General features: G+C 33.8%; 1 protein-coding gene across 9 annotated transcripts in view; it reads right to left on the bottom strand.

The window, feature by feature from the left end:
* The window catches only part of PAN3 (poly(A) specific ribonuclease subunit PAN3), a 148394-nt gene that overhangs the window by 100987 nt on the left and 35396 nt on the right, over positions 1-12011 (bottom strand). The gene's annotated exons all lie outside the window — the stretch shown is intronic.

Below are 12011 nucleotides of genomic sequence, written 5' to 3' on the forward strand. Positions count from 1 at the left end.
TTAGCCTAAGATTTTTTCTTTGAGATAAAAAGAGATCTCCAAACATGTGCCATTATAGATTTGTTTCTTCAATAAATAGTCAGCAATTAAAGTCTACTCCCTTGTTATATTGAATGGTATGACACAAGATATCAATAGCACTGAAAATACCATTATAAGCTTCAGGAGACAAAATGGTATCTGAAAAGGAGGCAGCAATACAAAGTATGATGGTGAGGCAGAAAGATTAAACACAGAAGTCTCACTGCACAGAAAGTAAATTATAGTAAAACCTCACTTGCGAACAAATTTCAAATCCCTTTATCTTTGGAGAAAAAATATTTTTTCAACTAAACATTTAAGAGCCTACTTTGTATCAGAGACTGTTCTAAGTACTTAGAATACAATGGTGAACAAGGCACACACCTTTCCCTCAAAAAGAGGACATAATCTAGTAGGTAACAAAGTCAGGCAACCAGAACATATTCACTGTGACATAATACACGCATATATAATCAAGGTACCAACAGGGCAGAAACAAAGGCTTTAAAGAGAAGGTAAATGCCTGAGAAATTTTGAAGGCGTACTAAATTGTGCCTAGATAGATCGATCGATAGACAGACAATGTACTACAGGCTACAAAATAATGTGTATGTTGAGGCATACAGGCCCTGTGGTGTTACCGGGTCTACTATTAGTAGAGAGACGACCTTAAGAGCAAGAGATGAGGCTTGAAAGCAATTAAAAAAAAACCCTTAAGTTGTTTTATATCCTACGGCAAGGAGTTTAGACTTCACACCATGGGCACCAGAAACTCTTGAAAACTTAATGAGAATTAAACTGGAAACAGGTAGACAAATTACTGTACTCTGGCAATAATCGAAGTGAAAATTTCTCAACCTCTCACAAACTTTGGATAATACAGCAGTATCCCTGGCCTCTACACATGATGCCAGTAGAACCACAGCCGCAGTTATAACGACCAAAAATACCTCTTTTATCTTCAATGTCCCCTTGGAAAATCAAAACAGCCCCCATTTTGAGAATCACTGGTCTAGGTAAAAGATGTGAACTCAGGAAATTGAAATGGGAACTAGATAGCTAAGGCATGGTTGGAGGAAGATCTGCTAGGTTAAAATCAACTGTTGGGGCCCTGGCTGGGTGTCTCAGTTGTTTGGAGCGTCGTCCTGTTCACCACAAGGTTGTAGGTTTGATTCCCAGTCAGGCATGTATGGGAGGCAACCGATGGGATGTTTCTCTCTCTTGTTGTTGTCTACCTCTCTCTCTTGCTCTTTCTCTCTCTCAAATCAATAAACATATCCTCGAGTGATTAAAACAAAAATGGTTGGGGACTGAGGGAAATGGAGAAGTCAAATGGAAGGTGAAAAAATAAGAAGGGGCAAACAAAATTTTATGGGAAGTATTTGCTTATCCCTAAAGTTAACCCTCTAAAGTTTTGTGTTCTATAAGACCCAGAACCAATAAAAGAACCACTCCACTTCCCTTTCCCTTAACTTCCAGCCATCTTCTCCTAGACCAATCTTGAGAATGTAATGGTCAAATAAATAAATAAATAGACAGACAGATTGATTCACTTGTTGATCCTCCCTTCATAGCTCTGTCAGCCCAACCTGCTGATTATTATGAAGTGGAAGCATTTCAGAATGCCATGTCCTATTGGTAAATAACCAGCTTTTCTGTTCCACCTCCCTATAAGTCAGTACTGTACATCAAAATTCCCAGTCTCTTTCTTCCTGTGGTAAAATATACAGCAGAGGCTGCAACTGGTGCTGGTGCACACGTGTGTGCGGGCTCGTGCTCTCTCTCTCTCTCACTTACATACAGTTTTTACTTTAAGTCTCAAGATTCACTGCAAAAGTTACTGATTTTTATCATTCTTCACAAAATCTAAATAAACTACATAATAAGATAGTAGTTGAAGACACTTTTACCTTACCCTTTTTATTGGGCATTTAAAAAAACTTAGCACTTAAACAAAAGTTTTCAATGGTAAAAAAAAGTCTGATAATGTATTCTAGATTAGTATTTCTCAAACTGTAACAAACACATCGTAGGGATCTTGTTAAAATAAATGTTCTATTTCAGTAGGTTTAGTATGAAGCCCGAGATTCTGAATTTCCAAAAAGCTCCCAAGACTGCTAGTGCTGCTGGTCTGGTGTCCACACTTTGAGAAGTAAAGTTCTAGAGAATGTCAGAGAAAATCCCTAGATAAGAAACAACTAGTGGTGCAAACAGAAATTGGGGTCACTCTCCAAGATAAAAAAGAGTAGGGGTTCAATAGTTCCACAATCCAACTTCTTATATCTTGACCAAGATACTTAGAGCCTTCGAGACCCTAAAGCCCTGGCTCTTCAAAAATCTTTGCCCTAATTTATAAAACCCCATTCTAGTGGTTTAGGACTAAGGGAAATCTACTCTCATTCCTAAAAAAAAAAAAATAAGTCATTAGTCTATGTCAGAGAACAATAAAAGCTAATTTTTAGGACTGCTTTAATTCCACACATACACACATCTTTTTTCATTCATTCACTCAACATTTCAGCATAAGGCTTTTTGCTCTTCCTAGAAAAATAATGATAAGCTCTATTCATTTTCCCTAAAAATTCAGTCTAGCAAAAGAAAAGCCTATAAACACTGTTTGTATAGAAAATGTAGCTAAAGCTAGCAGGTAACAGACCAATTTTCAGTGCACAATTCTTTTAGTAAAACTGCAAAACAACCTCATCTCTACAATGCTTCCCACCAGCCCATATATTACATGATCTATCGTTATTAATAAACAAGAGAAATCAAATTGTTACCCTGTGACAAAAAGTTTCCAATGCTTTGAATTTTAAGATCCTCCTCTGGACATCCAAAACACAGTAACTGTGCTTTCACTATTTGTACTCTAAAACAATGATGATTTAAAGTTGCTACGAATATAACACTTTAAAATGATTTGCATTTTATGAATCAAAATACCTTCACATCTTGGAAAACAGTAGCACCCATATATGAAATATTATCTCCCTTCAAATAATTCTTAATGACTGTATTAATTCATTATCTTTTTGCAGTAACAACTCAGCAACCTACTTCCTACCACTCCCAAGGGTCCACTAATAGAAACCTCTGGCCTATAGTTTACTATATATTTATTTGGAAATAAACCTGCATTTCTTTTATAGCCTCTTCTGGTTCACAATGGTCTTCCTTCAATTAAGTAAATATCCTGATATTTAAAAATGTTTGTAATGATGAGAAATAAATATAAGATTATAATTCCATTAGCCAGTGGTCAATGTAGACTCACTGGAAAAAAATACACCCCAAAATAATTAAAACCATTTGAATCTTTTAAATCAAAAAAATTAATTTCCATATAATCAGGAACTACCTCTACCTAATGTATTAGTTAATTAGGTGTGTTAGAACACCTGGATTTTAAAGGCTCCTACACCTAATTAATTTAGAATAGTAAACCCAAGAATTATCATAAACTGTGTGCCTTTCATGAAAATACAGAGTCCAGCACAAATAATTCCCTCCTGGTAATCTATACCAAATCTTTTATTAGAAAATCATAGGCATGTAATTCTGTAACATAACAATACCACACTCAAGCACACCATATGACATTTTAGGTAAAATGTTCTAATGCTGTCCATCTCGTGCAAGACATTCACATAACCTACCAACCACACTCAATGGCGTTACTTCTGCCAGACCCTGTATATTAAGTTCCTTACATTTTCATTGTTTAAATAAAGACAATATTAGGATGAGATGGGTGGGTGAGTATGTCTACATAAAAAGAAGTCTACAGAAAAACAGACTGTCACTGTTAGAGATTCATGGATAAGTAAGCATCTATAAATAAAAAAGGCCTTTTATTTTATGAAGTTAATACACAAATCATGTAAAGGATCAGAGAATGAAAAGAGAGGATACTGCTAAGTAAACAGTGATATGACTTATATCAAATATAGCAGAACAGGATATACACACACACACAAACGTATTTTTAAGCTCTACTGTGAGTCAGAGTCTGGGGGAGAAGTACCCCAGTGTTATCTACGTATATTTAAGAAAACCTACAAAACAATCATTACTTCTGTTCTTAAAACTTCAATGTTACAATGGCATTTTGTCATAAAAAATGACCAGGTGGGACACTGTTGCTAAATAAGCAAGACTACATTCAATCTCTAAAGAATTGAAACACCAAACTGCAAATTCTTTTGATTCTTTTGCTTCAGAATGGAACCAGAATACAAGATGTGAAGAAATAAAATACTGTGCCAAGTTATTAAAATATTTTAAGTGAAAGTGAATAAAAGTGTTTAAGTCATGAAAGCTATTTCCAATATAAACTATCAACTGTAATAATCATAAAAAATTTTATATGAATTTTAGTCCCTTACCAAAACAAACCACCATGCTAAAATGTCTATTTGCTGATTAAGAAAAGGTTCCCTTCTGATTTCTTTATATGTGTATCCTTGCTTAAATTTAATCTTCAAGGTGAATATCTTCAAAATACTCGTTACTATAACTGAACTTAAACTAAATTCATTAAAATTAATCAAAATTAATTGATTGGTGGTTAATCAAAATTAATCTTACACACATTCAGAAACAAATCAACCTGTTTGTAAGTTAGAGTCATAAGCAATAGAAGAGTGTAACAACCACCGTTTGACAAGCACAAGGCACTATGCCAAGCATTTCATACCCATTAATGTATTTAATGCTCATAATTCTATGAGAAAGGCATTATTATAATACCAACTTTACAGACAAAAAGAAAAAATGAAGTTTAGAAAAGGTTAAAATAACTTGCCCATAATCTCACAACTAATGTAAGATTGGGCTCCAGAGCTTGTACTCTAAACTATGGAATTCTGCCTCCAATTCAAAGAAATCTATTCCACCTTCTATAATATTCCTTAATCTATTATAATCTGAACCATAATTCCTAAATAATCAATCTCTCTTTGAATCTAACTGGCATGGATGAGATCAAAGAGAAACAACAGCTACAGAGACTTCAAAGAAATAACTTAAGCAGCTCTCCCCATTATCAAAATGCAAGGAGAACAAATCTTGGGAATTAAATAGAGTTGGGGAAAATTACATAGTTCTGGTTAAATTTAGCTTAAAATGCAAGCTAACATGTTTGTGGATGAAAATTCTAATTTCATCTCTACGAATTCATTCCTGATCCCTACTTCCTAGGAAAATGGGGAAGAATCACCAGTAATGCCAAGTTCTTACTATTGGCTACTATACTTTGTAAATACAATGATCAGAGTAGAATGTAAAGAAGCCAACCAGATAATCTCAGAATGATCTACTAGTTTCCAAGTCCAAGTGGTAAATGCACCATGGTTTTACTAAATTATCATTATTAGGTAAAAACTAACTCAAAATCCCCAAAGCTAAAATTAGACAATATTACACATTATATATAAAAGGCATGGTGTTTCAGTCCAGGTGTTTAAATATGGTAATGATGAAGTATCAAATACTAAAGCACCACACACTTAAAAAAAAGAGGCCTCCAAAATAAAAATCTCTCATGAGATCTTTTTTAAAATCAATAGAAAATTCCTTTTTGATCATAAATTTGGAAAGCCCTTTCTTAAAAAGAGCAAGAAGTCACTACACATAAAGTACCAGTTTATAAAATAAAGTACAGAAAGTGCATAATTGAACTCCTAATTTGTTTAGATAAAGCACATCTTTATCTAAATTTAATCCCGGAAGTTCAATGTGGAGTACTCTAACTCATTCAAAACTGAGCCTTTGTTTATGGGAACTGTCATATTTTAAAACAAGTTTAAATCTAATGTTACTTGCATAGCTTTTTAAGAAAAGAATAGACTGAGTAGAGGTAAACCATAGCTCTGACAATTAAAATGCAGGAAAAAAGAGAACACATCCATTTGCTAAGGGAAGTTGATTACTATAGATCATTAGCAATAAAGTGACAGTGGACTCATTTACATAAAAACAATGACAGTTCTTTCAATTCAAAAATCACAAACTTACCAAACAGGGAATTAAGATTTTTTTTTAACAAAAAGGAGCTTGATGTTTTGCTTTTTTTTAATGTACTTAATAAAGATAATCAGAATCTAAGTATGGCATTCAAAACTGACAGCATAAATTACTGGTAAAATTCAAGACAAAAAACAAAATGGGGGGAAGAGACTGAAACATCTGACAGAAGTGGCTTAAATCAAATATACAAAGAGCTTACAATGAATTAAAAAAGGACAGCCCAACAGAAAATGAGCACAGGACATGAAAGAAACACCAAAACACAAGAAGTTCAACAGCACGAGTAATCAAATTTAAACAATAGGGATTTTTGCCTATAAAATGACAAGGATATGAATATTTTTTCCATCTCTGTTTTCAAAGCTATAAAAAACCAGAACTTATGAGTAGGAATATAAATTTCTGCAGCATTTATAAAAGGTTATCTGGCAATTATCAAAGTTTAATTACATATTCTTGTCCTAGAAACTCTATTTATAGAAATTTACAAAGATAACCACATCAATGGAAAAAGAAGCAAGCGTAAGGCCAATCAATGTTTTATCTCCTCCTCTGCACATTACCAGTATGTCCACTAACTCTCTCCATTTTTCACTTTACAGAATACTCAGTAATTTTACCCTTCTTATATTGCCCTTGAGAGATTTTTCCTCTGAAATTTAATTATCTATATTATTCTAGGTAAATTACTTTGATCTCTCATAACTTGCATTTCTAAATCTGTAAAATGCAAAAAAAAATCTCTTAAAGAATTGTTGGGTGATTGATAATAAAACGTAAAACATTTCATTTATAAAAGAGTAACGTTTACCATACTACCTGGAACAGCCACAGAAAATCATTATCAATATAAATGAAATCAAGTTTCTGCCTGTCACTACACCGTGAAATAAGCCCAGATGGATTTTCACCAAATTTAAAGAATATGTCTGAGAAGCTAACAGCTATGCAGGGAGAAGGCAAAAAAGCAATGTTGTGGTAGCAGCGGCCTAAACACCTCAAGGAAAAGATGGATATCCTCAGAGCAGCTTTTCCAGTGGACAATTCTAATACAACCGCATCCAGAATGAATATTTATTCAACAACAATTAAATAAATTAGGCTAGAAAGGCCTGGCTAACACTACATTACTACCAGTAATAGCTACCATTTATTAGGCACTTTTGTGACAGGAAATGTCCTCATACCACTTTCCATACTAGGTACTAAGTATTACTCTCATTCTGCAAATGAAGAAACAGAAAGTTTTAACTTTCAATTCAGATTGCCTGGCATCCAACTCCAAACTCTAAAACCTTAATCATTACTCAATACTATTGGGTTATTACTATTCTTACTGTTTGCTGTTTGAGAGAAATCAAAACTCATTAACAGGCTTTGAGCAAGCCATAAAAAAGGAACCATCGGTACTCCCCTGTGGGAACTTGGACTCCAACAACTCTATCAATTACCATAAGGGGCCCATGTGTATCTCCAAATCTAAAACCTCCCCTACATCTGGCCAAAGTCAGAGAGTGCACATTCCCACAGCTTGGCAAATGCAGATGAACAGAAGTGGAGGTGATTCCAGTAAAAGAAGAAAAGCTCTGAGTGTATTAATTTGGAACTCTAAACACAATTTTTCATAGAAACCTTACTTCACAATATTTATGGGAAAAAGATACTGATGTGGCTGACCTGGAAATCTAAATACTAAGTAAAACAATATTTGAGAAAATATATTGAATACTTACTTAGATGTTCCACACTGGGCCTAACCAGAAGGATTAAGGAAGGATTTACATTGTAGATTGCCTATTACTTTAGCTTTCTCCATAAAAGAACTCTATTATAAATGTTTTCCAGTTTCTTTGTCATTTCATATTTTATTCCCTTGAATAGAAATAATGTAAAATCATCTTTTGAAGACATTAGAACAGAAATGCTCCAAGTAAAATTTTAAATGTCAAATCAGTCAGAAAACATACAATATGTATCACCAGTAAAGTTTGTAACAGAGATTGTAGGACTAGGGAAAGCTGCTTTTAAGAGAGAGAACAATGGGAAGGAGGTTCCAAACTGAGATAAACAGGGAAAGAAGAAGAAAAGTCCTGCCAGTGAACTTTCCCCTCAAGTAGAATAATCCAGAACTGGACCTCCACCACCTAAATTTCCTCACAAATAAAACACCATGAGATAAGCAACGTTTTGACTTTCCCTCCCTTAATCTACCAAGAGCTTTAAAATCAAGAACAGAAGAAATAAACATGATACTTCAGAAATTTCTGTCCCCTAACCCCAAAGAACTTAGCTTGTTATGAAAGCCTAAAAAATGTACAAAACTGAAAATCTGTTATCCCACTATTAGAAACACAATGGACAAATGCCTCGGTAAAGCTGTATAATGATGGAAATAGCATCCTAAAGCACAATTAAGTAAAAGACAGGCACTAAAGGCTTTTATGCCTTTATGTGGAGAGAGAGGAAGCTGAATAGGATAATGACTAGATAGATGACCGAAAGAGGGGGGGAAAGGGTCAAGAAAGATATAAAAGGGGAAGCCAAGAATGCCAGACACTAACTTTAAACTTTTCCTAGGATTTGTCTCAATTATCTGGGGATGCCCTGCATAAAAACTCACAAGCTAGGTGTCTCGTTAGCACAGTAGTAGCAAGTCATTCTCATAAAAACTCACAAGCTTACCAAAAATAGTCAGCAAGATGTCACAGTGCTGAATTGCTTCATTTAAGAAATTGTACTTCAACATTTAACTTTACTATAAAGATTTTTTCCCAAAAGATTTCTTACCAAAAATTTTACTGCTGACTAGATCACATTTGTGATTCACTCTCAAGTCTTTTCTTATGACATTAGTTCTCAACCTTACGTATCTTGCTGTTAAGGTCTCCTCATGTATTGATCTCCCATTAACTCCCATTTTCAAGAAAACTCCACCTCCAGTGTTTTGGGGGCTTTACTCCCCACAGGCTATATAGCCATAATTCAGTTTCTTCCATCACCACCCTTGGCCAACAATAAATAATAGTTACTTGTTCGATTTATAAAATTATGTATTCTTAATGTGAAAAAAAGTTTTTAAATTATGAAAGATCACTTTTTAAAAAGTTTTCTATATATCATGGTTTTATACTTTTATAAAATGAAGATGAATTGCTGGAAAAAATGATCATATAATCTGATGCTGCTGTATTATCAAATTGTTACAGAAGTTCTCTATAAACTCTTCAGGATCTGGAGAACTCACTGCTTCTTAGCAATCATCAGATACCTAAATTGGCACTAATTAACGTGCTGCTGTATAAATGTTCTCTAGTAGGTTTATGTATTGCCTCTTCAATTAGATTTGAGGAAGCAGGAAAAATATCAGTCCATTCTTAAATTCTCCACATAGCACATGAAAGACTGCCTATAGTAAAAATACTTAACTAATCTGAGCCCAATAATTCACACACTGACAGGCAAAAAAAGCAACATGCCTGGCCCAGGGATTGGTCCAATCCAGAGTTCAGAAGAAAATTTACCTAACTAGCTATGAAACAGTACTAAACAATAAGTATGGCCTAACTACCATTTCTCCAATATCATTATAAAATAAAATGTCACTGAGTAATCATGGTAGCTGCTTAGATCAACATGGAATTATTTTACATAAATTTGAGTTACTTCCACTAAAATTACATTAAACAGACACTATAAATTACAACAAAATATGCCCTCAGTTCACAATGTTTAGCTTGCAATATTCTTATGCCAAGAGTATTTCTAATACCAAGAGATTTTAACCCTTCTCAACTCAACCATTAATAATTTTAAAATATATGCAACCTGTACCCTTATAGATTACTAAATATATACATATAGCCCACTGCTGAAAAAACTCTATGTCCCTACATACTTTTTTTAGATGTGAATGGCAAGAAAATATGGTCCTTCTAAAATACAGGGTCCAGCACAAGTAACACCTTTTTATTATAAAATCTTTTATTTAAAAATCATAAGCATGTAATTCTGTAACATAACAATATCACATTCAAGCACACCATATGACATTTTAGATGAAACGTTCAATTAAAACTATAAATTATTACACTAGTATTATTACCCTATTACCCTACTAACCACATTCAAGCAGAGTTACTTCTGCCAGACACTGTATATTCTGTGAACTCTAAATTTCTAAGTAGAGACTGACACATAAGGTCCTTTCAGTTTAGAAACACAATGAATTTTAGAGATGAAAGAAAGCAATTATACAGGCCATGCTCATCACTTCACAAATGTGAAGATTACAGTCTAGAAAGCTGGCCCAAGATTACAAAGCTAGAGATCCAGGGCCTCAAAAATTGCAGCAAAGTACTCATTTCACTAACATTTATCTGCTTCCATTAGGATATATCCTATTAATATCTCTCCAAATACTGAGGTCACATTTGTAGTAACATTTCCTTTTATTATTTTCCTTTACTAAAGTGCATTTTTAAAGAACAGGCACTGTATCCTCCTTTCTCTAATCTCCAGGAATTTTTACTATTTTCTCAAAAATAACATCAGTAGCTCTAAATCATATATTTCAGCTATAAGATACAGTGAACCAAACCCTCATATTAGGAATACTTGTATTTGCCATTCTACTTTAACTTCCTATTCATACATCAAAAATGCTACTCATCACAGTTAACCAATTATTAGTTCAAAGATGTGAAAAGGCCATTACAGGGACACCTATGACCACTTACGGGCTTTCTCTTTCCCCCATACTAAATACTGGGTTGGCCAAAAAGTCATACAGTTTTTTTCATAAAATAAAAGACACATTTTTCATTTTCACCAATAACTTTAGGGATTTGGATATTTGGAGTATATTTGGCTATCTCCTGTGTGGTATAATGTTGACTGTTCTCAATTAATGTCTCGATCTGATCACTCAATTTTATCAACTTCAACTGGTCTACCCGACCCTGGAGCAACATCCAGTGGGAAATGCCCCACACAAAATTTGGCAAAGCACTCACAGCATCTTCTCCACAGACTGCACAAATCTTTTTTTGCATTTCAGTTGCATTTTTACCTTTCTTGAAATGGTAAAGCATAATATGCCAAAAATGTTGCTTATTTTCTTGTATCTTCAATATTAAAATGCCTACACAAAAATTTACCAATTTTGATTTTTTTTAAATGCATGCTAATATGACAGCTGTCACTATACGATGTAACAAAATTGTTTTGAATGAAGTTAAAGGCAACTAAGCGTTACTAGAGCCATCTTAATGAAAATACCAAACAAACTTTTAGGCTGGCTTTTGATTTTTTTTAAATGCATGCTAATATGACAGCTGTCACTATACGATGTAACAAAATTGTTTTGAATGAAGTTAAAGGCAACTAAGCGTTACTAGAGCCATCTTAATGAAAATACCAAACAAACTTTTAGGCTGGCCAATCCAATAGGTCCAAATAACTTGATTTCTAGGTTGTTTTCTGCTTTTCAGTATTTTACTGTTTTCTTCCATACTGACAGGCTTTGTCTATTATCACTTCTCACTATTGCCAATGAACCCGCTTGTGTCGAACTCTGTTCAACCTGTAGCATGTGGATTTAGAAACTACATATCCCAAATGATATAAATTGTATATAAAGCAAAGGTAAGTATGTTCTTGGCGAAAGCCTACAAGGAAGTCTATGAAGTCAAACCCATATATTTTTGTCTATCAATTCTAGGTGATTAAAACTACCCTCTGATCAGATTCTTACTAAAAGCATCTTAAGCTTCTATCGGTTTTCTAAAATTAATACTCTTTTCTTTTGGGTCTTTCATTTCTTAGGAAAATGAATTATTATTCACTTTATAGTAATTTCCACCAAGATTTACAACCTCCTGAATATCTTTCACTGCTATTGATCCTAACCCCCCCCCCAAAAAAAACCCTCTCGATTATTAATATTAACATAGTAATTCTCATTA

Source organism: Desmodus rotundus, chromosome 3, assembly GCF_022682495.2.
Source record: "Desmodus rotundus isolate HL8 chromosome 3, HLdesRot8A.1, whole genome shotgun sequence".
In the NCBI taxonomy this organism is placed as follows: Eukaryota; Metazoa; Chordata; class Mammalia; order Chiroptera; family Phyllostomidae; genus Desmodus; species Desmodus rotundus.